Source organism: Ixodes scapularis, unplaced genomic scaffold (genome assembly GCF_016920785.2).
Source record: "Ixodes scapularis isolate PalLabHiFi unplaced genomic scaffold, ASM1692078v2 PGA_scaffold4__175_contigs__length_147842914, whole genome shotgun sequence".
NCBI lineage: Eukaryota > Metazoa > Arthropoda > Arachnida > Ixodida > Ixodidae > Ixodes > Ixodes scapularis.
In genome coordinates, this window is record NW_024609879.1 from 19,124,354 (window position 1) to 19,150,046 (window position 25,693).

Sequence of the window (25,693 nt, forward strand, 5' to 3'; positions counted from 1 at the left end):
CCACCTGAAGGAGTGGAAGTGGGACGGTCTTTCCTGAAAACCTGATGGCGCCTTAAAGTGTTAAAAGAATTAGAGTGAAGATGGGTTTCTTGCAAGGCAAGAGCGATGGGTCGAAGCTCATCCATGAAATGATTGATATCATCAATATTTCTTAAAATACCGCGACAGTTCCATTGCATAAAATGTAACTTCGTCATCTATTAAAAAAGTGTGTAAATATGTAAATATAAGAAGATAAAACCTAGAAAAATAAATAAAGCTATGGAGAGCCAACTCGAGCTAGGTGGAATATGTGACCACAATACGGCAGTTATTGGGGTCATCACTTGGGCGCTACTACAGGTTGCTTCTTTTTAGATTTACGAGAAGCTGTCTCCCATTCCATACCATCCTGGTCGGACCCAGGTGTAGACTGACTGTCAGCATCAGTCGGTATCTCCATGTCCTGGGAAGTGTCCGATGGATGGAGTACGACGGAGCTGATCCGGCCTGGCCCGGCCACGACCGGATGGAGGAGTGGCGGACGAACTGGGCGAGGGGTCACCCAAGCTCGTCTTGACACCTCCTTTCACAGGAGCTGCATGGGTACCATGCTGCTCCTTCAGTAGGGGGACCCTCTCCACCGAGCAGGAGCGAGCAGCTCGCTCCTCCCTAGGAGGGGACCCAGGAGAGGGGGAAGGCGCGGCTGCTGCCGGCCTGTCCTTGGATGGAGGGGCAGCACGCGTGCCACCACCAGGGGCTGGAGGAAGCTGCTGCTGCCCCTGTCGAGGAGCTGGGGCCCTGAGGTCGGCCGCCAAGGTCTCGGGAGAGACCTGCGTGGCCCTCGACTCCGAGCGTGGTGCAGGGCCCCTGCGCACCACGTCGGCAAAACTCCCCTTTGACACAAAGGAGAATCGTTTTTTCGCTTCCGAATACAAAATGTTCTCCTTCACTTTAATGGAAAGGGTGTCTTTCTCTTGTTTCCACGAGGGACAGGTACGATAGTAAGCGGGGTGTGGTCCACCGCAATTAACACAGTGGGCCACAGCCTCCTCACAAATGTCAGAAACATGGCCCTGACTGCCACACTTTGCACATGTCTCCTTCCCTCGGCAGCTGCGTGCTCCGTGACCAAAACGTTGGCAACGGAAGCACCGCTGGGGGTTGGGGACGTAAGGGCGAATGCGGCAGTTCAGGTATCCTGCCTTGACGGTCTCTGGGAGTGTGTGCTTTTCAAAAGTAAAAATAACATGTTTAGAAGGAACCTGTTCACCATTTTTCCAAAACATTATGCGTTTAACAGCGACAACGCCAGAACTTTTGAGTCCCTCGAGGAGTTCTTCTTCGCTTGTGTCCAGAAAGTCGTCTTCAGAGAGGACTCCACGAATGGTGTTAAGTGTGCGGTGAGGACTCACAGACACCTTTACGTCAACAATGGTGGTCAGGTTGAGGAGTGCTTCGCTTTGTTTTTTTGTGTTTACCTCCACAAGGAGGTCTCCAGAGTACAGTTTTTTTGCCTTGTAGGAAACCCTACAAGGTGCTCTAGAACTTTGGCTACAATGAAGGGTGACATCTTTGCAACTGTCTTGTGTTCATCAAGAGAGTGAACAACAAAAAACTTTGTGAAGGATTCTACCTCGGGATCTTTGTCAATGGTTTTGTGTTCAAGGCAACGCCTTTTAAGGGCGTGCCCTGAACGGGGTTTAGAGGGGTGGGGCGCCATAGAAGGGCAAAGAGTGTTCGGAATCCGCGGTGCACCGCCCACCACCAAGCCCAACAAGGGGTTAGGTAACGCACCATAACAAGATGAGCTTGGCTGGAGACGTTACACTAACAGTGCTGCCGGGAAACTATACCCAAGTGTGGGTCAAGACAGAGGTCTATTGCCACCCAAGGTTAGCCCCTGCCGCCAAAGAGGGGTGAAAAAGGAGTTAGAGAAATGAGAGAGAAGCAAAAGAAACAGGAAAGGTAAAGGTGAAAGATTGGAGGGGATAGTAGAAGAAAAGGTGACTAGACTGAATCATCCTGGCCGGGCCTTACCAAGACTCCCGTCTACGAGAAGCGGGGGCCGAAGTGGTGTATTGCCTCACCCAGGGGGCCCCGAAGGGTCAAAACCTACCCCGGGCTCGGCTTAACCACCAGGATGCCCTTTTCCTCGGACACGGGAAAGCCACGCACAGCCAGACGTGGGCGGGCGAACCCGCATGGCTCGGGGTCCGTGGTGACGCCACTCACCAAACACCTGCTTTCACAGGTGCCCCCTGCGGGGTGCCTTCTTAATATGTATTTCCATTGCAGTTGTCGTCATTGCCATTAACGTCGTGGGTGGAACGAGAAGAAACCAAAAACCCGGTGCAAGGGAAGCCAAAATGAATGGGGCAGAAGCGTCCGGGAGGTCTGGGACGTTCTCAAACGTAATTGAGGCTCAAGTCGTCGCCGCAGAGGGTAGAGATGATGGCGACGGTTCAGACGTTATCTTTAGTGCCGAGAAAAGTGGCGTTTAAACGGGGCTCTGTGACCGCTACTGATAATGTTTAAGCCATCAGATATACAATAATTTTGACTCTTTCTTACTTAGGGATTATTACTCAAGAATAAAGACGAACATTTCATCATATATCATCTTTCATTGTTTAGTTTATATTCTTCTTAGGGTGAAAAGTCAAATATTTTTAAAATTTTGATCTACAAATGAAATTTCGCGCCCTGTGGTGACACGCATTCTTTGTAGTCACGGAAATAAAATATTACCTACTCATGTATGGTATTTTAGCTATTAATCAATAATCACTATAACAAGTACACATAAACTATCCCAGCGTTAAACACTCAGGAGAATGTCTCGACAGACTTGTTGGCCTCCTTATTTATTACGCTCCAGGTAAGAGTAAACACTGCTCTTCTAGAGATACAGAGAAGCGTTTCTTTGTCAATAATTTTATTCGGACGGTAGAAAAAACCAGCCAAACTTGCTACTTGTCACTCGAAGAAAAGTGTATCCTCCACCATATGGTAGGAACGGTTCTATCGAATGCAAGAATTTAGTTGAACAGGTTCATAACATGACAAAGCAAGCACCAGATCTGAACGTACTATTTCCAAAATCTTAGCAAAAGAGTTTTTTTTTTTTTTTTACTCTCACCAATAAATATTTTACCAGGGCACGTTGTCAAGCATCAGACGTATGCACGGAGCAATTTCCAGTAATACGTGAGATGAAAGGCGCACCGGAAGCTTGGCGAAATCCGATAAAATATGGCTTGGTGGTACTCACCCATCTTTCCGACGTCTCGTGCGACGTACCGGGCGTTACATTGTGCGGGCGCCTTGCGCGATCGTTTAATTTATTACAGGAGCACTGGGGGACTTACATATTTATTGGGCTTTACACACTACTAGTTAGATAAAAAAATAAAAAAAACATGCTGGTGCAAGGTCCTTTGGCGTAGCAACCATTAAAATTAGGAGCGATAATACTGACGATTAAACGGAAGCAGATATGCCTAGAGTCCGTTGTGAACAACATACTTTACGTGTTGAATCTGGAGAAACGATCCGAAGCGCCGCCGTCTTCCAACCAAAAGGCTCTTGCCAATTGTGTGCACTCACGATTAAACGCATCGAACCCGAAAGAGATAATCCACAATATGGGGCTTGACACGGAGACGGCAGAAGAAAAATCGAAAAAAAAAGAAAAACTTGAAAAAGGCGCTTGAGAATACAATATCACTACCACGCGGCGCCAACGGAACAACTGGCACATAAAGTACCACTACTCTATGCATTTTTTTTCGTTCCCAATCTTCTAATTCTATTTCGAAATAGTAACCATCATAATAAGGTTGCCTCACGTGGTATCAAAACTCCTTCCGTCATTATAGTTTCGCAAAAAAAAAGAAATGCAGCAAAAAGCGGTTTCAAATTGAGTTATTTGTTTTCCGCGGACGTACATCATCACGTGAGTACGTACGTACAATAGTCTCGTCTGGAAATAAAAAAAAAAAAAAAAGATTCAGCGCTTTTTTGTTTATTATTGTTTCAGCCTACTTGGTTCAGAATACTTCTCCAGTCGACCGTCGGTCCGAGTCATGCTCTGTCCAGCATGCTTAGTCCGCGGGCTACAGTCGCTGGCGAGTTAAAAATAGTCCAGCATACCTATAGGCCTCAGGCGACCATCGCCGGCAGGTCGTACCATGTCCACTGGCGTTCGTCGGCCCTGAGTCATAGGTAGTCCCCCATAATTACACGTAAATCAAACCATAGTCGACACTACCACCTGTAGGAGTCAACCAAGGCGTGTCAAAAGTGCATTGTCACGGTGCTGCTTGTCTTTCTGGGTTTGCTATCCTTCTCTAAGCAAATCACGCGAGAAAAACCAACGCCTTCAACGCTCCATGGGACAGAGGCTTTCACATTAAAACAGCTCAGGATGACGGCGCCTTCATTAAGCGCGATTGGTTCCTAATTGCGAACGTACAAAGAAAATGAGTTCCGTGACGATGCATTCTTTGCGCAACTTCATTGGCCCCATCGAATCGCAGCGACGACTGCGGTCCCACTTTAAGTAAAACAGAGTCATTTCCATCGTTTATAACGTGGGCGAAACAATCTGAGGCACTGAGGAGTGGACGGATGCCGCCATCTTATATTTAAGAGAGCTACAGCCAACGCTCAGAGTGCCTACTACAGATGACTAGGGAAATATGGCTGCGTCCAGAATTTTATAATTAGAAAGTTCAATAGTCAGCAGGCGACTGTCGCTTCCTTACGTAGCTCTCCACCTGAGCTCACGGCATTGCAAGGTGGATCGTAATGTACCATGGAGAACAGAGGGGTAGGAGAGGGCATGACGTCTGCCGCGTAGCCTCCACAAGCCATGCTCCCTTCACGCCTCGCCTCTTTCTCATTTTCCTCCTTACTCTCCTCACTTATCAGCCGAACGTGACCACATCACGTGACCGTAGCTAGCCTTCGTCTAGCCTTCGATCTGATAAAACCTATTGACGGAGCGCGCCCAAGCCTGCAAGGAATCCTCCTACAATCAACCATCCATCTCGCACGTGACATGTCACGCGCACCAATCGCCAGACAGATCTGTGGTCACGCTGGGCACAATATCCTTTGAACTTTTTATGATTAGGCTTCACCAATATTGAAACGTGACCCCTCCTAGTACTTCTAACCTCCTTGTAATGTACGGAAGGATAGTGCAGCGGGCTTATGTGACGTCAGAGGTTTAGATAAAACACGATTAATAGCTTAAAAAAGGCGCGATAACCTCCTCCCCCTGCGATTACTTCGGTTATCCGCAAGGAGATCCTCGCAATCCAAGAGAGCTAAGAAATTAAACGCCCTACACAGACCCGCCAAAAAAGCGGAAAAAGCTTCTCATTAAACCATGCTCGTGACACGCTTCTCTCCCACAGATATTTATAAATGTGTTGATCATTCTGAGGAGCCCGGAAATCGCGAGAGTGCGTCGTATCTGCAACTCATTTGAAACTAAACAGAGCTCCCCGCAACCAACCAAACACAGAAGAAAAAAGAAAGAAACAGCTTATACTCTTAGACCCATTGTCATATATAATGCACCCCAAAACTTTTCAGTTAGACGTACGCTTCACTGACGTTAGACCGACGGCACGAAATCTCACGATCGGCTTGATAGCCGAGTTGTACTACTCATGAATATAGCGAATGTACGTGTGACTGACCTCAATGAAAGGTATTCTGCAATACCTGTGGTTTTCTTCTGTATTGTTTGATACGTACTTTAGCTGTTTAATTTTTTTTTATATCCTACAGTCATCAAGCATCTCGTAAAAGTAGTGCCCGTCAGTTCGGCATCAGTGCGCTTCACGCCGAACTGAATTTTTGGGGTGCCTTATTTGTGACAAGAGGTGTAGTGGCTACACCATTGTAGTACATAACGCATGCATAATACACACACGTCACATTTTGTGCTTCTAGGGTTTACCGGAATGACCAAGGCAGGTTAGATTTTGCACACAAAATGTACTCTCAGTAGGCTGCCTTACTAAAACTATACTTTTAGTATACTAAGCGTACTTTTAGCGTATTTATTTTTTCCAAGGGTTGTTGTGTCGCTTCCTTCGCCCTTGCTTATTGCCCTTCTCCCTGTTTCACAATAATATTGCCAAAAGCGCGTATAAATATTAAATGGCTTCAATGTTTCCTTGCAGTCGAGAAACGAGGGATGATTTCTCCTATTCAAATAATTTTTTTGGTGTTCTAGAAAAGATACGAGCTAAGAATATGTGTACAGAATTCTAGGCCTTTTTTTCTATTTTTCGGATTGTTCGCTAATAGGCGGGCAGTAAAAAAAATTGAGCTTCAAACTGTTTTCGTTTTAATTAAAAATGAAACAAATATTCACCTATGGAAAAGAACTTCTAATTGGTAAATAGTTGATATTTACCCAAAGTAAAAAAAAAAAACATTTTTATACTATTTCTTCTCTTTTCTCAGGGTTGCGGCCGGAGAATTTAAACCACGGTTTGCCCAAGTGTCACGGGTCAATAATATAAGAGGTTATTCTTACAGATGAGCAATAAAAGAGGGACCTTGTCACTCAGTAGTCAGGCCACATCGTCTACCATTTTCAGAAAAAGTTCACCAGCTGGCATTAAGGTGAGATAGCGGTAATTATTATTTAGTCACAAGGATTTTATCGATGTTCCACAATTGAACGAAGCGATTGTTTGAATATTGGCGACAGCCTACTTTAAGTATTCTATTCGTTTTGGTGCCCAACACGTTCATATTTATATGTTTTAAACAAAAAGTGCTTTACATATGACAAATCAGTGAGAACTATTTTTTCATGTTGGTATGCTTTAATTTAGCTCTCGTGTTCCTCAGAGTCACAATTTTCAATTTACAGAACATAATTTTCACAGCTCAGTTAAGGAAAGCATGTGAGGCTAACTTATTTTCCACTCGAGTAGAAACAGTGGTGTTTGCTTTACTTCATTCACTAAAACTGAAGTTCTCTCGTAAAAATAAAAACACTTGATTTTTTTTAGGTACATAATGAAATAGCGCAGAAGAGGCAGATACAAGAAAATCGACAGCACCGGCGATGTCCGGTCCTGTCTACTTTGATGTCCTTGTTTTCTTGTTTTTTTTTTTTTCGATTATGTTTATTTTGTACCTAAATATGCGCAAACTATCCCAGCAACGTACTTTTCTAAACAATTTTGAAAATTTTAAAACTTATTCCTAAAGTAACAGAGTAAGAAACCAAGGATTTCAACTGCTCATGACCCCTCCTCAGACATGTACAAGTTACTCAAACAAAGTAATTAAGTTAAGTTACTGAGTATTGAGCTCAAATGTAATTTGTGTAGAGTAAAAATTACTCAAATAGAAAGTAATTGAGAAAATTACTAATTACCGTCAAAAAGTAGCGAATTACTTTTGAAGTAACTTTGAAGTTACTTTTATACGTTTTTCATGGTAAAAATAAATTACATAAATTTTGATCTGTTAGCGAAATTGAGCTAGCCAAATATGGATCGTTTTGTTTTTTCAACGAAATGCTTTAATAGCTGGTTCTGCTTCTGCGTGCCTAATTGTTTTGTACTTTCCTGTTTGTTTGGTCAATGATGTACTGCAAATGGGTCATTTCTACTTTGAGGTTTAGCACTGCCTGAGCTTGATCTTTAGACAGCGTTTTCTTGTTTACAATGTTGTGTGAAGTACATCTAAAAATACTTGAAGTAAAGAACAAAGTAAATTAGAGGTTAAGTACTTCAACTAAAGTATTATCTACACCGGGTGCAATGTACTTGAAGTCACGTACTATAAATACAATATACAGTATTTCAAGGTAAAGTGCCAGTACTTTTAACAGAATCTTTCATGATGCCCTTTCATTCCCTATACAGTGTTTTTTTAACTGGTACGCATTTCATCCTGAGGTAAGCGGAGGTGCATCAGTTCTTTACGGAAATGGCAGCAAATATTGTATAAAGTGAAGTAGCGACAGCGTAGTTTCTTACTCTCGCTGATGTGCTATTTGACACAATCAACTTATAAGCGTCTTAGTTGTGTCGGTCTTATAGGCGCTATTAGTTCACTAAGAGAAATAACCAGATGGTGTCTTGAAAGAGCGCGTTTTCACACGACGGCATGCCATTTTTTTTTGTTTTCAATTTCGGGGAATGTACATTAAGTCGGGAGATTTACTTTCCTCGGAAAGTACAAGTACATGCCCAGAGAATGTACTTCAAGTAAAGTAGAAGTTTTCTAAACAGTAGTACATTAAGTACCATGTACTGAGAGTACTTCCCAACACTGCCTGTTTATTATTTTTTATATAAAAACGTTGGGGTAATTACTAAGGTTTCTCGAACGATCTTCAAATCTTCGAGGATCTGCATATTCTATGTCTTGGGAGGAAAGGCAACGCAAAAATGTCCTCTTTGCGTTGCCCTTTAACACGCGACTCTTCGAGTACAGCACAAACTACGGGAGCACCAGATGAGCTTTAGAGCACGTGCTGCATTTCGTTGCCTCCTTTGAGTGAGGATGCAGTGTGCCCACCTCCTCTAGTGGGCGAGAGTTCCTACGTTGGGGAGAAGCGGGGTCCAGCCCTTTTTTCGAATGGGTCAAGTCTCTTTGAGCTTCGGGACACAAAGAAACGCCAGTCGTAGGCGCTAATGCCGCAGTTACTCGGCCTCTGTTGCGCCGTGCCTGTTCGCTCCCCGCGCTTCGAAGCAGTGTTATTGTGGAGGGAAGGGGGGGGGGGCTCGGGAAACTTTCCGGGGGTTCGGGCTCTCCAGCCCATTTTCTCCCCCCCCCCCCCTTTCCTACGCCACATGCTTCCCTTTCTTTGCAAATATCAGGTGACATCTTGTCTTTTTTTTTTTTTTTGCAGGAATGCTTGTTGATAAGCAAACCAACCTCTAACATTCGAAAGTAATTTGTAACTTGAGTAGAAGTTACTCAAAAAAAGTAATTAAAATGAACTACTAATTACCGAAATAAAAATATAATTGTAAGTTACAAAACTACTCAGAAAAGTAGTTAAACTACAGTAACTTGAGTAGATTAGTTGAACTACGTACAAGTCTGCCCTTCAATCTTGGTACGGAGATGAACGCTCGAGGCGCTGCATACTCGTGTGTCTGATGCTGCGCAAGACTAGACGAGCACAGCACAAACGCCACCGAAAACTAAAAAAAAAAAAAAAAGTTTTTTTTTTGTTTTTTTAACAAGGCAAGTTTTTTTGTTGGTATTTTCATTCAAATTTTCCACTATTTAACTAAATAGCAGCTCGATACGCTGAGAAACTAATTTTCGGAGGCCGTCAAAGTAGGCTAAAAGCTTTAATGTATATGCCGTAAAAAAAAAAAAAAAAAAAAAAAAAAAAAAAAAACTTTTTTTTTTTGTTTTTTTTTTACGGGAAAATAATTAATTTATTGTTGAACGCTCATTCTGCGTCAAGATGTTGGTCTAGCGGTCAGTACCAGACGCCCGACGCCTGAGAACTAATCGTTACCGTGTTCAAGATTTATAAGCAAATTCTTGACAATTTTAGCTGGAAGTTTGTTACTGACTACTACTCGAATAAATGGAGTTGAATGGCAGCAGTTACCAATCGCGGGCTCTATTTATCGATTGGAAATTTCTGAAAATAGTCACTTATAACTTTCGAACTTTTGATGTTAGTTTAAAACTTTGGCATGCGATTCGAATTTCATAATAACAACTGCAACAGGTAGTATTATTCATATTTTTATTTTGGTGTAGGTGCAGTCCCTTATCGGTCCCCTATCGACTCCCTTATTGAATCCTTTATCGAACCTCAAGCTCAAAACTCTTGCTTTGACGTTATGTCAAGTCAAAATGTCCTTCGCCGCAGTTTTACGGAAGTGTTTCAGTTTCGATTCCATATTCAAATTATATTATTTTTTTAGATGGAGGGAGAGTTATGCGTATACAACGCGACTAAGCGTCTTGTTGTTCTTTTTTTTTCTTTTCCGAAAAAACTTTACAGAACATCACTTGGAATTATTAATAGGTTACGGCTCGCTATTAATTCGCCGCTATACATAGGGAGGCCTCTCAAGACCACCTGAAAACCAGGCCGCAGCATCGGCATTTTCAGGCCACCTGCCGAATGCCAGCGTGGCCTGGGTTGTGACTGCCGAATGCCAGTCCCAACCTAGGCTCCCTAGGTTGCGACTACGCTGCCTGGACGGCGTCGATAACTGGTGTGTTTAGCGTCCTATTCCGCCGGTGCATTCAATCTGGTCTCTAGGTGGTAACAGTAATGGAAGTGGCTTTTGACGTTTTGGAGCAGGTTCTGTAGAAGGCAAAATATTGGTTTGGAGCAGCCACTGACGCTTTTGGAGCAGATAGCAACGTCTGTTAGCATTGAGTGGGCCCGACAGCTTCCATCCGAGCAGGATGCCTAAGTTTTTCGTCATATCGTTACAGTTGCTGTCTACCGTCCTGGCACCGTCATGGTCACCACTATCTGGGAACGGCAATACCATCATCGGAGGCAACTTCACATCAGCGACATCTGCAGATACAACTAAACTGCACCCGTCATCGCCGGCCTATTCTTTGTGGATCGGTCTTCAGCACGTGTTTCCTACGGTTCTGCCCCTGCTTGGCCCCAACCAGTCACCATCAGCCACCTCCGCGAGCCCAGCGCCCCTGGGTAGACAAGCGGCGGCATCACTCAACATCGCCAGTGGGCCCGACAGCTTCCATCCGAGCAGGATGCCTAAGTTTTTCGTCATATCGTTACAGTTGCTGTCTACCGTCCTGGCACCGTCATGGTCACCACTATCTGGGAACGGCAATACCATCATCGGAGGCAACTTCACATCAGCGACATCTGCAGATACAACTAAACTGCACCCGTCATCGCCGGCCTATTCTTTGTGGATCGGTCTTCAGCACGTGTTTCCTACGGTTCTGCCCCTGCTTGGCCCCAACCAGTCACCATCAGCCAACTCCGCGAGCCCAGCGCCCCTGGGTAGACAAGCGGCGGCATCACTCAACATCGCCAGTGGGCCCGACAGCTTCCATCCGAGCAGGATGCCTAAGTTTTTCGTCATATCGTTACAGGTCAGTAGTTTTAAACACCTTGGTTTAAAGAGCAACAATGTGTGTCTTTTTTTGCTGCCGGGCCCCAAGGCATGCTCAGTGTTGTACCTTGAATGTTGTGAACTGTATCGCGTTGGTAGTGCTTGTGTGGCTGCCTACCTAGAAAGTGTTAGATATATGTCACTTTTACTCCTCGGAGGGGACATTGAGACTAACCCTGGTCCTATGACGAAAGCGCAAGAGGACCTACTTAACCAAGTTTTCACCATCGTCACGTCATTGCAGACTGGCCAGACTAGCATACTTCAGGAGGTTAGAGAGTTAAAAGAAAAACAGAGTAGTACTGATGAATCGTTGAATGCCCTCACCACACGAGTTTGCCACTTAGAAAACGAACTTTCCACAATAAAAGAAGCAAGTGCAAGTAACTGCATAATATCGGATCCCCAGATAAAATCGGCGGTTTCCGAGATATCAGAACTTCGGGCGCGCTGCGATGACACAGAAAGCAGAGCGCGCAGGTCGAATCTTCTTTTTTTTGGCCTCCCCGACGGGGAAAGGGAAACTTGGGCACAATCGGAAAAAGCTGTTCTGGACGTGTGTCGCGAAACATTGGGCATCCAACTTTCAACAGCAGCTATCGAAAGAGCGCATCGTCTTGGCAGGTTCAGTCACCAAAAGCATCGCCCCATTATTGTAAAAATGGTCTATAAAGAAAAGGAGACGGTGCTTTCAAACGCTTTCAAGCTTAAGGGCACCCCTTTTTCCGTTAGTCAGGATTATATACCGTCTGTCCGCCTTGCTAGGCGGAAACTGATAGAGTTCGCCAGGTCGCATGGGAAGCCCATCAAATTGCGTTTCGACAAACTACTCGTTGACAACAAATGTTACATCTACGCGCCTGGCACAGACTCCGTTCGCGAACTAAACCCACCTGAGCGGAACTTGGAGCCAGACGGGACTCCTTCCGGACTTCATGACCCCGTCATGGTGCTCAGAAAAACCGGCAGTTCTAACCTAGCACCTGCTCTGTCATAGCGTTCGGATGACATTAGTGAGTCACCCCTTGTAAATATTTCTGTTTTATTTACTAACATTAGAAGCGTTATGCGTAACCGCGATGACTTGTCGTCCATTGTGGACTCATCAGACGCGGATGTTGTTGTTCTCACCGAGACCTGGTTGTCAAGCAAAATACGTAACGATGAAATATTAAACTGTCATAAACGTTTCAATTTTTACCGTCATGACAGAGGCGAAAAAAATGGCGGTGGCGTATTGGTCGCGGTGGCGGAAAACGTATTATCATTTCAAATCAGTATTGTTTCTGAACTGGAGCTTCTATGGGTTTGTCTTCAGTTAAAAACAAAAAAATATATTTTAGGCGTTTGTTATCGTCCTCCTTCAAAAAGTGCCACTTTTGTTACAAGCCTACACGACGCCATTAACGGAGTCATGATCCGTTTTCCCAATACGCCAATAATGCTGCTGGGTGATTTTAACTACCCCGCCATAGTATGGTCAGATATGGGTGCTAGCCTCAGTCCCTTTTCTTCAGAGAGTAGTGAGTTTTTGAACTTGTGCTTGGACTTTAGCTTTGCACAAATTGTTACGAAACCGACGCGTATTACAACTACAACTGCCTCTGTTTTAGACCTTATATTAACAACATCGCCCGAGCTTATTACTTCATTGACTTACATGCCTGGTATTAGTGATCATTCCTTGTTGCATTTTATATTAAACATTCCCAGTTCCCGCAAATCAAAACAAATAAAGCAAATACACGATTATGCTAGAGCGGACTTTGATATGATTAACAATGAAATGAGTCTCTTTTTAGATCGCTATATGCACTGTTTTGCCGAGCGCTCAGTCGCAGACAACTGGCGTTTATTCAAAGATAGGTGGTATCACTGATGAAGGCACATGTACCTCTTCGCAACATAACGTCGTCACCTGAATCGCCATGGTATACCGTGACTCTGAAAAGGCTCTCAAATAAAAAGAAGCGTTTGTTTCGTGCTGCCAAGCTGAAGGATGACGTACAGCATTGGGCAGCGTACCAGCTAGCTGCGGGCGTGTACAAAAATGCTGTTGTAGAGGCTAAAAGCTCATTTTTTAATATTCTGTTACCATCTATGCTAATAAACAACCCCCGTCAATTTTGGAAAGTTGTTAACCCCACTGAAAGCTCCGATGTTGCGCTTAGAATGGCTGACGGAGTAGATGTACCAAATGATCAGTGTCCTTTTCTTTTAAATGATGTTTTTGTCAAAGCGTTTTCGTGCCCTGTTACCTCCAACTTTACCGCAGCTCCAGTTTGTAACTTTTTGCCAATGTATCCTGTCATTATAGAATCTGAAGGGATTGCTAACATAATTGAAAATCTTAAAACCTCTTCGGCAGCCGGCATCGACAATGTAACTGTTAAGTTTCTAAAGAACACTAAAACGTATTCAAGCATTATTCTATCTTATCTTTTTTCCCAGTCTCTCGAACAAGGAATATTACCCAGTGACTGGAAGGTGGGGAAGGTGATTCCAATTCATAAAGGCGGCGATAAACATAATCCTATTAATTTCCGCCCGATCTCTCTAACGAGCATCCCTTGCAAAATTCTTGAACACGTAATATATTCGCATCTTGTTAATTTTCTTGACTCCAACTCTTTTTTCAACACAGCTCAACATGGTTTTCGAAAGTTTTATTCCTGTGATACCCAACTGCTAACATTAACTCATCATCTTCACCTCACTCTAGACCGGGGTTCTACGACTGACTGCATATTCCTGGATTTCTCAAAAGCTTTTGACAAGGTTTCTCACCAGCTACTTCTTCATAAACTTAGTAACCTTAATATAGATCCCAATGTCCTCACATGGATAAAATCGTTCCTAACGAATCGCTTCCAATTTGTTCGAACTAATGACACTAATTCTTCGCCCTCGCCTGTTAACTCCGGTGTCCCTCAGGGCTCCGTACTCGGACCACTCTTATTTCTTATTTATATCAATGACCTTCCTGTGCATGTTTCTTCCTCTATTAGTTTATTCGCTGACGATTGTGTAATTTATAAAGAGATAGTTAACGACTCTGACATTTCCGCCCTTCAGGTTGATATTAACAACATCTGCAAATGGTGCAAGGAATCGCTCATGGAGCTTAACATCACTAAATGTACATCTATGAGAGTATCTCGTCATAACAACACTTGTCCTTCCTACTCTATTAACAATTCTACTTTAGTTTCTGTGTCCTCCTATAAATATCTCGGCATTCACATAACCAACGACCTCTCCTGGAATATCCACGTCCAATATGTCACTAACAACGCAAATAGGCTTTTGGGCTATCTCAAACGTAACTTTTCGCTGGCTCCTCTTTCGTTAAAACTTCTCCTCTATAAAACCCTAGTTCGTCCTAAACTGGAATATGCAGCTTCTATCTGGAGCCCCGGTATCACCCTTGCATCAGCTGTCGAATCTATTCAGAATCGTTCTGCCCGTTTCATACTCTCGAACTATCATCGTACAGCCAGTGTAACTTCCATGAAATCGTCCCTCTCCTTACCTGATCTCTCTCTCCGAAGAAAAATATCTCGTCTATGTTTATTTCACAAGATTTATTACTCTAACCCCGCTCTCCGTCAAGCATTGTTTTTAGAACCATCGTACATATCATCACGTGTAGACCATGACCTAAAGGTAGGGATTCCCCATTGTAGCACATCCACTTTTAATGCTTCTTTTCTACCCCAAACCTCCATTGATTGGAATCGCCTTCCCGCACATATAGTCTCAATAACTAACACTGTTTATTTTAAAAATGCTATTACCAACTTTTTAACAGATGATGCGTAGCGCGTGTTTTTGCTGTGTGTGTGTGTGTGTGTTTTTTTTGTATTTTTGCCTCGTTCAACTATGTTATTTTTATCTGTCGACCGCCCACTCCCCTCTGTAATGCCTTCGGGCCCTGAGGGAATAATAAATGAAATGAAATGAAATCACTTGGAAAAAAAAAAAAAAGGACTGCATCGCTAGATGAGTTTGTATTTGAAAATGACTGAGGGTTTCTCTTTGATACTGGACCATATTACTCGTTACCTTTTGTAATAAGAACAAATAAGGCGCAAAAGGTACACAGAACTTTCTTTTTAGAAACAAGGCTCTGGTCAGTGGACGTTCCATTTACAACGAGTAGTAAACAAATTGATGAGAAATGAATCAATGAAATGTCACCAAAAACCGACATAATCGTTAACACGTGCCTCCCAAATGTTTTTGTTACCAAACTCAAGGCTTGAATATTATAAACCGAAACAAAAACACCCACAAATATTATGAAAACAACTCCTTGCGCGTTAAGAATGAAACTGCTATTTAGCGGCGTTGGAACCAGGGCGAAGAAAAAGTTTGCTGCTCTTTCGTCAGACAGCTGCACGGGAACTACAATTATTCAGAAAAAGCACCGCATATTTTTTTTTTCTCTTTTTCTCGACGCAGCATTTCAAGACGAGATCATATAATCGAGACCAAAGAATGTGGACGTGTAATGATACTGAGCAGAATTTACATGTATATCGTGCTAAACCAGATGTTCACCCACGTCAGCCGCTTCTCCTAGCACTCCGGTGCAAAGCGCTGAAGCTCGTCGCGCGTGGCCTGGTGAGTGGCGTCACGCAGGCATACGGCAATCATAACAATCGAGTGGTCTCATTAAGAGTACAAGAGCCAGGTTCTGTCTTATCGCAGTAGCCACCATTCTTCTATTTTGCAATGTTTTCTCGCGTTTTTCGGCTCCTGACATCGCCGACATCGTCTGCAATTTTAGAGGATGTCGGCGATCAAGCCGCCAGCGCATCAACCGGACAGCACGGTGGACGAGAAATTTCAAAACTTCGTTTCACCTTAATTTAAAGCGCAGCCGACGCTACGATGCAAGGGAATCAGCCAAACAACATCAAAGCGCGACATCGAGGCATCGGACCACCTTGCTGTACGTGCTCTTTCATCGCTTAAACCAATCAAATGCAGCGAATGTCCCGTTACTTGCGCTTTTACTAAGTGTATTCGTGTTGTATGTGTTCGAGCCTTCGACTGTGCTCTGACCTAAGGTGAAACAATCTATACAGTAAGTAGAGACACTGTGAAATACTTATTTCTACCGTTTTTGTTTCCTACTACTTCTTTAAATATTTGGGTCAACAAAAAAAAATGCATCTAATTTTTTTGTTTTGCTTATTTCAGCGCAGCTGTGGCACAATTCTTAGCCAAAATGGCACCTTGGCACAATATGCAGCAGACTTTCGCTCACGGCGCAATTTGGCACAAATGGCGCAGCACTTCCATCACTGCAGTAACAATGGACGTCACAAAAACCGCAGCGTCATGCTGTCGGATGCCGCGATCCTGGCGGTTGATTGTAAAAGTTCCCGCAAAAAGCAAGAGCAAACGCGAGTGTCGCTGTTGTCACGGCGTCCCAACTGCTGACTGCCGCAACTTCCTTGGACTGTCAAGCCTCGGAATGCTCTGCAGCAAAACGGGAGCCTGCCACAACGACCACCGCTGCTGTGACGCCGCCAGGATCGTGGCCGGCGACAGCGTGACAGTAAGATCTATGACATCATAACGCAAACATCGAGGAGACACTTTTTTTTTTTTTGACGCAGTAAACAAATTAGTCGGAGGCGTGTTCCAGACACCCTTTCAATGAGTCAAGGCATGCCCCATTCCCAGCCGATGCAGTGTAGGCCCCTCGAGGCAACACCACCTGACAACAGGGTCGAAGCGATGGAGGTTTCGTGCCACCTGCCAAATGCCAGAGCCACCTGCCGGATGCCAGAGCGGGCCCGAGGTTGAACACGAAGGCTGCGTCAACGTTCAGCTGAAACTCTTGTGTTCAATATCCGGGCAGGTGTCCCAGCCGAAAGCTATCGCGACCCTCGTATTTCATCATTTGACGCACTCCGACTCTTGGTAGATTTTTTTTTTTTTTTTTAATTTTGTTACGGTAAGAAAAAAAAAATATATATATATATATTACTTGCAGACGCGTGTGTGTGTGTGGAAAAACAGTGGGTGTAATTTAAAGAGGAGATAATTACTTTGTTTACGGTCTCGTGGCTGTTCGCTTTTTTTCTTTTTCTTTTTCTTTTTTTTTTTTAGGTTGAATCCACGTGCAAAAGAAAAGCACTCTATCCTCATTTATGGCTCCAGGTATTGAGGAGTGTTCAGTATTGCGCAGGATATATAAGAGTGTTTCCGCGCCTTCTATTATCAGTGTGTCCATGCGTAGTTTGTAAACGACGATTCACCGTAGATTGTTGAGGTTACACATTTGTTTCAAATTAGGCCTGACCGCAGCCAACGCCCCGATTCGACGCAGCCAATCAGGCAGCACTAAAAGCGCTTCGTCATGGTACTCGTCATCCTTGTGCGTTTTTCTCCAGCGCTAAACAAATCACGCATAGAAAGTAGGCAGAATCACGGCGCATCCACTGTTCCCAGTTCATTTGTTCCGATGACAGCAAACGCAGGAACGCAACGAGCGCCCCGACTTTAGCCGCCTCTTGATTGTCCACAACAGATCGTAGCATTGGCTGCGGACGAGCTTAATGTGAAGCTGTCTTGATTTAAAATAGGCTCGAAGTCGCAGAACAGTTAAGAATTGGTGGGAAGTTAATGTATTTCAAGTGATCTGATTTGTACGCTTCGGTGACGATTGCCCAAATTCGTTTAGTGTATACTCTGCCCTGGAGCTCGCGCTCACTTTGTTTTTGCAAAAACTTTGGTTCCGAAGGCCATTTTCAAAAAATCAAATTTTCAGCAAGTTGCTCGTTTCTAACAACTCTTAATGGCGATTGATCGAACATATTTTTTACGGCCACTTAAAGACGCACTACGCCTCTAACCTTTTTAGATATGAATAAAACGTCAAAACGCAGAAGTGTTTGTGTTACGAGGAATAAGTTATAATGCCACTTTCCCTTTTACACTACAGAGCATTCTAGCATTAGGTGGTACTGCGGCAGCACACCATGCACCGTCTCCGCGACACTGCCCCTCGCGTCGTTTACTGAAGGCTGCTACACGGCGTTTCCTGAATATACCTCGTTAAAAAAAATTATATATATATATATATATATATATATATATATATATATTTATTTATTGCCCCGAGCGTAGTTTCTGAATCACATACGCAGTAGAGCAACACACTCCAGCTTTATTTCGGCTTAAATTCATCTAAACATCTAAAGCATTACGCAAACTTGCCGCCAAAAAAGGTGAGAATGAAGTAATGGCCGGCCGCAAGTCGGCAATCCAAAGTGGAGAGGCTCCAGAGGTCACCGCCGTCGCTCATAGATTGGTAGCTGTCCAGAGTTCCGTGTCATCATTTGTTTGTTGACGGACACGATCATGGGGAACTAGCCAATAACAGCTCCGCTGCAAAATTGTTTTGTGCTTTGTTGTTTTTCCGAACCTTTTAAAAGAAAGTCCGCGATTGAGTCACAGGTTATCGCACGAGCTTCCTGCCACCCTGTTTCAATTTCAGGAAGCTGCCTTTTCGAGTCGTAATAATCGTAGATTACATTAGCTCGGCAGTGCGCATTAAAATGTTGGTGCCTTGAACACTTCTCTGACTGGTGTGTGTTCAGCCCAGCATCCTATTCCGCCGATGCGTCCAAAGTGGTGCCGATGTAGCCTCAAATGACGTCACAAAAGAACGAGTGTCGCGCTGTCAGATGTCGCGATCCTAGCGGCTGGTCGTAAAAATGCTGGCGAAAGACACGAACGAACGCGGGGGTCGCTGCCGTGACGCCGCAATGATCGTGGCCGGCGACAACTAGGCACCTTTTTGACGTGATCGGGCGGAAATCGAGGGATCCCTTTTTTTGACGCTGTGAACACACTAGTAGAAGACGCGTTCCAGCCACCGTATGCTACAATGGCAAAGCTCACGATGTAATCTGAGGCCCTATGGTGCACATTTTGGACTCCCACGGCGACTATGGAGGAGGAAGTGACGTCAACAACGCAGCAAACGCAGATTAGATGTTGATTTTGTTTTCTTCTGTCAACATTCAATCGGCGTTTGCTGTGTCGTTGACGTCACTTCCTTCTCACTAGTCGCCGTCGGAGTCCAAAACGTGCAACATAGGGCCCCAGAGAATGGAGCGCGGTCGAAGTGTTGTTTGATAACACTTCGACCGCGCTCCGGTCCGCTAATAGCCTCGTCCCACTAGACACGCACCGGTTTTTGTCCGGCAACAAGATGTGGCGCGTCGTTCATACCGTCCCATTGTAGCGACGTACATGGCAGACAAACGATCAACGACAGAGCAGTTGTTCGTCGTCTGACTTGTGCCACCACTGATCTCTATGACAATTGCTGGATCGCGCTTCCCCGCTTGTTCGCTGCAGCGCAAGTGAAGCCACCGGGCTTCACTCGCTTGGGATACGATTTGCCGTTTTTGCTAGCCTTTGCTGCGGTTTTCCAGCGTGCTGACGACACGTTTTCTACTCGTTCGTCGTCATTCGCCGAAGAAGTTTTTTGAAGACTCTGTGTATTGTTGAGACTTTCCGTTGTGAACGCGTGGAAAATTTTACGAAAGTGCAGTGTCGCAGGAAAAAGGCACAACGCGTCGAAAGGAAGGGCTGGCGGCGTGTTCAAAGCATCCTTGGCACGCCGAAGTGCCGTGTCTCTGTGCCTTCGCACGCTTGGATACCGACCAAGAACCGACGCCGTGTGTATGTGTTCAGCGAGTGCAATGTGCGTGAAGCTGTTCGTGCCTCTGGACAAAGCCGCCTGTATACTCTGTGCCTGTCAGAAGCGCGCCTCGAGGCCGTCGTGTTTCCTCCTTTCCCTCACTCACTCCCTCCTCTCCTATCGCCCGTGTCAGCCGCGAGACGGCGTCACGCACGTTGGGGATCGGCGTCGTTCGGCAGCGGCGTGAGTGGAGCTGCGTGTTGTGTCGGGTTTCTTCCCGTCGGAAAGTCTTGCGTTCACGCCTAGAAACGCGTGTTGTTTTCTCTTCCCGATCGTTCTCCACTCTGCTGCTTTTCTTGTTGGCCAAGAGTTAGAATCTGATGCCCGTTCTGCGTTTCTACGTCCATTGAAAACATACTGCTCGAGCCAATAAATAAAACATTATTTTTGAATTATGAACTATTGAATTCAAACCCATGCATAATTGAGGGATAAATAGAGCAATTTAAAATATTCCAACTGCCGATTCATACACTTCTGTTTTCTGTAACAAGTGTTCAAAGAAAACAAAAAAGGGAATGCTAGAGGAATTCAGAACTAAATTTGTTTTATACTTACTTTAACCATAAAAACCTATTTAGGTCTGCCATTACTAACCCATCGCCGTAAAATCTTTCGCTTGTGTCTTTTCCATAAAATATTTCATCAAAATACTGACCTTCGTCGTAAACTAATTATCACACCATTCTATATCTCTGCTCGCATTGATCATAGTCATAAAGTCGGTATGCCAAATTTGAAAACTCCGTTGTTTCAACATTCTTCTATTCCCCAAACATCATTAGATTGAAACCACCTTCCCGTCTCCATACCTAATATTACTTATATTGTTCTGTTTAAGAGAGTTCTTACTAACACGTGCACATTGTAATTATTATTTTGATGTCCACTCCCCTCTTCAATGTATTATTACCTTGAGGGTATTTTAAATAAATAAATAAATGAATAAATTCACTTATAGACGCATGGGCGCGTAGTTCAAAGAACCATTGCGTCATGCGCACTGCTTAAATTTCGTGATATTGGTGCGCGAAAATTCCGAAAATGACCTGTCATGTAGTTTCTCTCAACAAGTATTAACTATCGCAAGGGTTGCATGCTTTCACTTTTTAACTTCAAATTTGATTACTTGACGGCACCCGAAGATAGCGGCACGCTTCGACTTCGTTTCGTTCTGGCATATTTTTGCGGTTGTAAAAACGCAGAGCTTACACAAGAGCCTTGCTCAGAACTAAACGGAAAGACCCCGGCTCAAAAGGATGCTGTGCTAAATTACCCAAGCTTCTACACTTCGTTTCAATTTAGCTGCGAGCGAAGCCAAAGCTAGAAGCGCGAGACCAGCGCGTTTGTGTGTTTCTCTCAAGCTTGCGCGCTCGAGCAAAGCCTGAACGCACGGACCTTCCGTGCTCGCGCTTCCAGCTTTGCCTTCGCTCGCACATAAGGTGAAACGAAGTATAGGTGCATGCGGGGACTGTAAGTACGCGCGCAGCACGTGCTGGCGTCAGCACCAGTAATTAAAAAAAATAAAAAAAGTTCTAGATGAAATAGAATGTTGCACGCGCGTTCGTTGGTACCTTTTTTTTTTAATTTACTTCGAATCTTTCTTACACGCAAAGCGAGCGCATGCAGATCGTGTAGCTACACTCGCCGTACGCCCGAGGGAGCTAAAACTCGTGTTTTAAACATTTTGGCTTGGCTTGCCAGCGCTTCTAAACGCGTTGCGCCTTTCGCGTCGTCTGCTACGGCGGCAACGCTGGTGGCGCCCCCACGATCGGGGGCGGCGGTGGCGCGCGACTTTTTCGACGGCGCCCGCTATTGTTCTCCCCTCCGTCTGCCAGGCACAGAGTATAGACCTTTCCAAAAAGAGGGCTCTGGCCGCCGCCATTTTGCGAATCGAGCGACCTCTATCAGCAAGAAATTTCTGGCGCCCGCCTGAGCTGTGGAAACGCGGTCAGCGTGACTCCCCACCTGCATTGTGCATTCGGAGTTCGCCGGCTTTTCTTGGAAGTTTTTTACTTTATTCGCCTGTTTAGGATGCTTACCCTTTGTATGTTATCTTCCACTGTGAGAACCAGAGAGTACCAGGGCTCGTAGCCTGCTCGGCCTTCGCAGGAAACGAACGAAGAGAGCGAACGCCAAGCTGCCCGCGACGCAGGCAGTTCGACGTTCTTGAAGGATTATTTCCGTTGAGATATTCTCCAAAAAGCCTTCCTGGGTGTGTTCCGTGTCTTCGCGAAAAATGGCTGATAGGGTCGGGTCCGGGGTGTGGGGACAGAATAGACACGTTCGTTCATATGCTTTGAAGCTGTGCAAAACAGCTGCTCTCTTCTACATGTTCCCCAAAACACGCCGGACTCCGTCCGACTGTCGTGAAGTGACTATCGTGACCTTTCTCAAATCCTGTTCGGGTAACGCGGCACCGTGGGGTACGTACAAGATATGTTGTTCGATTGATGAGACTCATTGAATTTCAGGTTGTGGGCGGGGAATATCCATGCAGTACGGATATCCTGTGTGGTCAAGTATTTTGATCTTTATAGATTGAGACGGCTGAGCGTACGGTTTCGTAAAACAATGAGCATAAAATGAAACAAACATTCCAGTTGAATTTGTTGTGTCGCGCACGGACTCACCAAGACAGCTTTCATTTCTTTGTTTTTGTTCCCAAAAATAGAGCACTGCTTTCTAAATACCTCTATAAATTATGTTCGCCACAGAACACAAAATAAAAAAGAAAACACGGCAATTCAGCCGCTGCCAGCGTCCGGAATTGCGCCTACGCAGGCTGCCACAGCTCACGGACGAGAAACTCCACAGCTCAGCGCAGTCGGGCAACACTGACATACACTCTCAAAACCAGGGACGCGCGCTGTAAATGGCTTCGTTCGAGACTGCCGCTGGAAAGGTCTATACAGGCGGCTTTGCTCTGGATCAGCGTCTTTTCCCCTCGCGGTTTAGGAACGAGCTTAATCCAGCGTCCACTAGCGACGGGAGATGGGGAGAAGGTACGTCTTTTTTTCGTCCTTAGACGATTTACACAATACCGTGCATAACAGCTCCTCATCACTGATCAGTGCTGGCTTATTATCAACCTACGCGACTCGCCTAATTGTAATTGGTCAACAGATTGCACACGACCATATCGGCCGCGCTTCAAAGATTTTCATTCTCGCCGTCTTGTACATTTGCTTTCGAAAACCCCCCTGGCTCCACGTACAACGTTGCCCTATTCGTGCTCCCACGGAATCTATTAGAGTAGATTTGGGACATAGCCATGGTTAATATAGTACATAATAATATGTACAGATCTCCCCCTTTTATTGATAGCAACTCACCGGAACAGCTGGACGATCCAGAACTCCGTGGCCGATATATATAAATGATCTAAAGGCATCTACGCGCGACACACGTTCAGAACTTTGGCGCGGCGTCAATTCTTGACCGGTATCCAAGCGTGCGAAGGCACAAAGATGCATCACTCGGCGTGCCAAGGAAGCTTTGATCACGCCGCGACACCGGCGACACGTTTTCGACGAGTTGTACCTTTTGATACGGCTTCACGCACATTGCACTCGCTAAACACATTCACACGGCGTCGGTTCTTGGTCGGTATCCAAGCGCGCGAAGGCACAGAGACACGGCACTTCGGCGTGCCAAGGATGCTTTGAACACGCCGCCAGCCCTTCCTTTCGACGCGTTGTGCCTTTTTCCTGCGACACTGCACTTTCGTAAAATTTTCCACGTGTTCACAACGGAAAGTCTCAACAATACACAGAGTCTTCAAAAAACTTCTTCGGCGAATGACGACGAACGAGTAGAAAACGTGTCGTCAGCACGCTGGAAAACCGCAGCAAAGGCTAGCAAAAACGGCAAATCGTATCCCAAGCGAGTGACGCCCGGTGGCTTCACTTGCGGGAGCGGCAAGCGCGATCCAGCAATTGTCATTGAGATCAGTGTGTGCCACCGACAGCGCGGAGCAGCAGTCCCACCACCGAACTACAGTGTTCTATACTCCGTTTCAAACATCGCGTGCAACGCTGGGAAAGCTACTGAAGTAGTGCGCATGAAAAAACACACAAAATTGTGTTACTCCGCGAGATTTCGTGGACGAGCGGTACAAGGCGCTGCTCCGGCGATGCCGACATCTCGGTGGCGGTGGTTCGAATCCACTTAGGGCGCAAAGGTTTTTTTTTTTTTTTTTTTTTTTTTTCTTGACCGATTTTTTGTGCAAGATTGTGCGTATTGCGGAAGTGCATATTTCAATTCCTCTTTTCTTGTTGATTTTTATTTATAAGAAGGTAGACTAGGGCTGGTGTTCCGCTCGAACTTGCGCCGGCCTCGTCAAAACGGAAGAACGGTCGAGATCCAGGGCGTCTCTATTTAAAGCCGTTTATTTACATGATAGCGTGAAAATCAGAGAGTACCTTGAGAGTGTGGTGGACGGTCCTTTATATAACGAATATTGTGATTAGGGGACCGCACTGCCATTGTTCAGACGGCTTGGCATTCCCTCACGTGATGTGACTTCATGGAAGTTTCCTTCAGAGTCAGAATACTCGCCGGTGTATGAAAGAAGTCATCCAGACGGCAGTATCTCGGTGCTCTGGTGCCGGCGCCCACATGAACCGGGAGTGATTCACAATAGACGCGTACACAACACACGGCACTCGAGATCAGGATCGAGTGTTTTTTCCTTTTCGAGGAAAGCAGGGGCCTCGGAATACAGGCACGGGCATGTGCGTCGTTTACTTAGCCGACCAAGGTTAAGGTGCCTCAGGCAGACGGAGCCGACCAAGGTTACGGTCCCGCAGGCAGAAGAACCCAGACGCTTCGGAATGCAATCACGGGCACCGCCTGCTGTAAGGTCCCGCAAGCAGACGGAGCCGTAGGCACGATTCATCACCGACACAGTTCCTTCTTGAGGCTTGTTTCACTTTGAAGCCATAAGGCCGATTTCAACACCAGAAATAACAGGTGGCAGTTCACAACACTGTCCGCGTGCTCGGAACTTTCACGTTGCGAGGTCTTCGCTTCGGGGACGCCACCTTGCCAGACACTCCGGTGTCGTTACTGACCGTCTCCAGGACCTCACGGACCGACGTCTCCGGGAAACACGTTCTTGAACTCGCGTACACGTTGGCGATCACCTGCTTGCACTTTTGCGAGATCTTCACACAACGAATCTTCGAAAATATCCGAGCAGGAAAAGAAAGCTTCCCGCGTAAGACGCTATCTTCACGAAACCGGCGAGGCAGGGGCTGCGGGCAGCCGCACAACCCGAAAACCCGAAGCGAGTGCGAGTGCCGCACGAACGAAAACGGAAAATAATTTGGAATAGTTTACATTATATTTTCCTTTTTATTGAAAAAGAATTGGTGTTCCCTCGAAATCATAACGCCACTATTAGTTACTAGCTCCAAAGATGTACACTTTTCGACTTTTTTTTTTTTTTCAGGGGCCGCACTATTTTGTGGAGCGAACGTAGTCGCGGTCGGCTGTGCGAACCGGCGCGCTAGCTTTGACTAGAGCACTATATAGCTCCTTCGGAGCAGAGTAGCGCAATCTAGAACGCCGTCTCTCGGCGACTAACGGCGAACGCCCGGAGGTTCCAACTGCGGTCAGAAATGCATGGAGAACGTGAGAAAATCGTTGTTTCTTCAGTTTTGTGGGGATGTGCGGAATGGAAATCATTTTTGACATAATAATGAAACATTTTAGAATAATATGCGATAAGTTTTGTCCCATACAAGGACGTAACTTTTTTTAAAAAATTGCCTGAGCGGCATCATGCAGCAGACGACACGGCGACGTCACACCATTCACGTGACCCGCTCCGGCCAACCCGAAAAGCCCA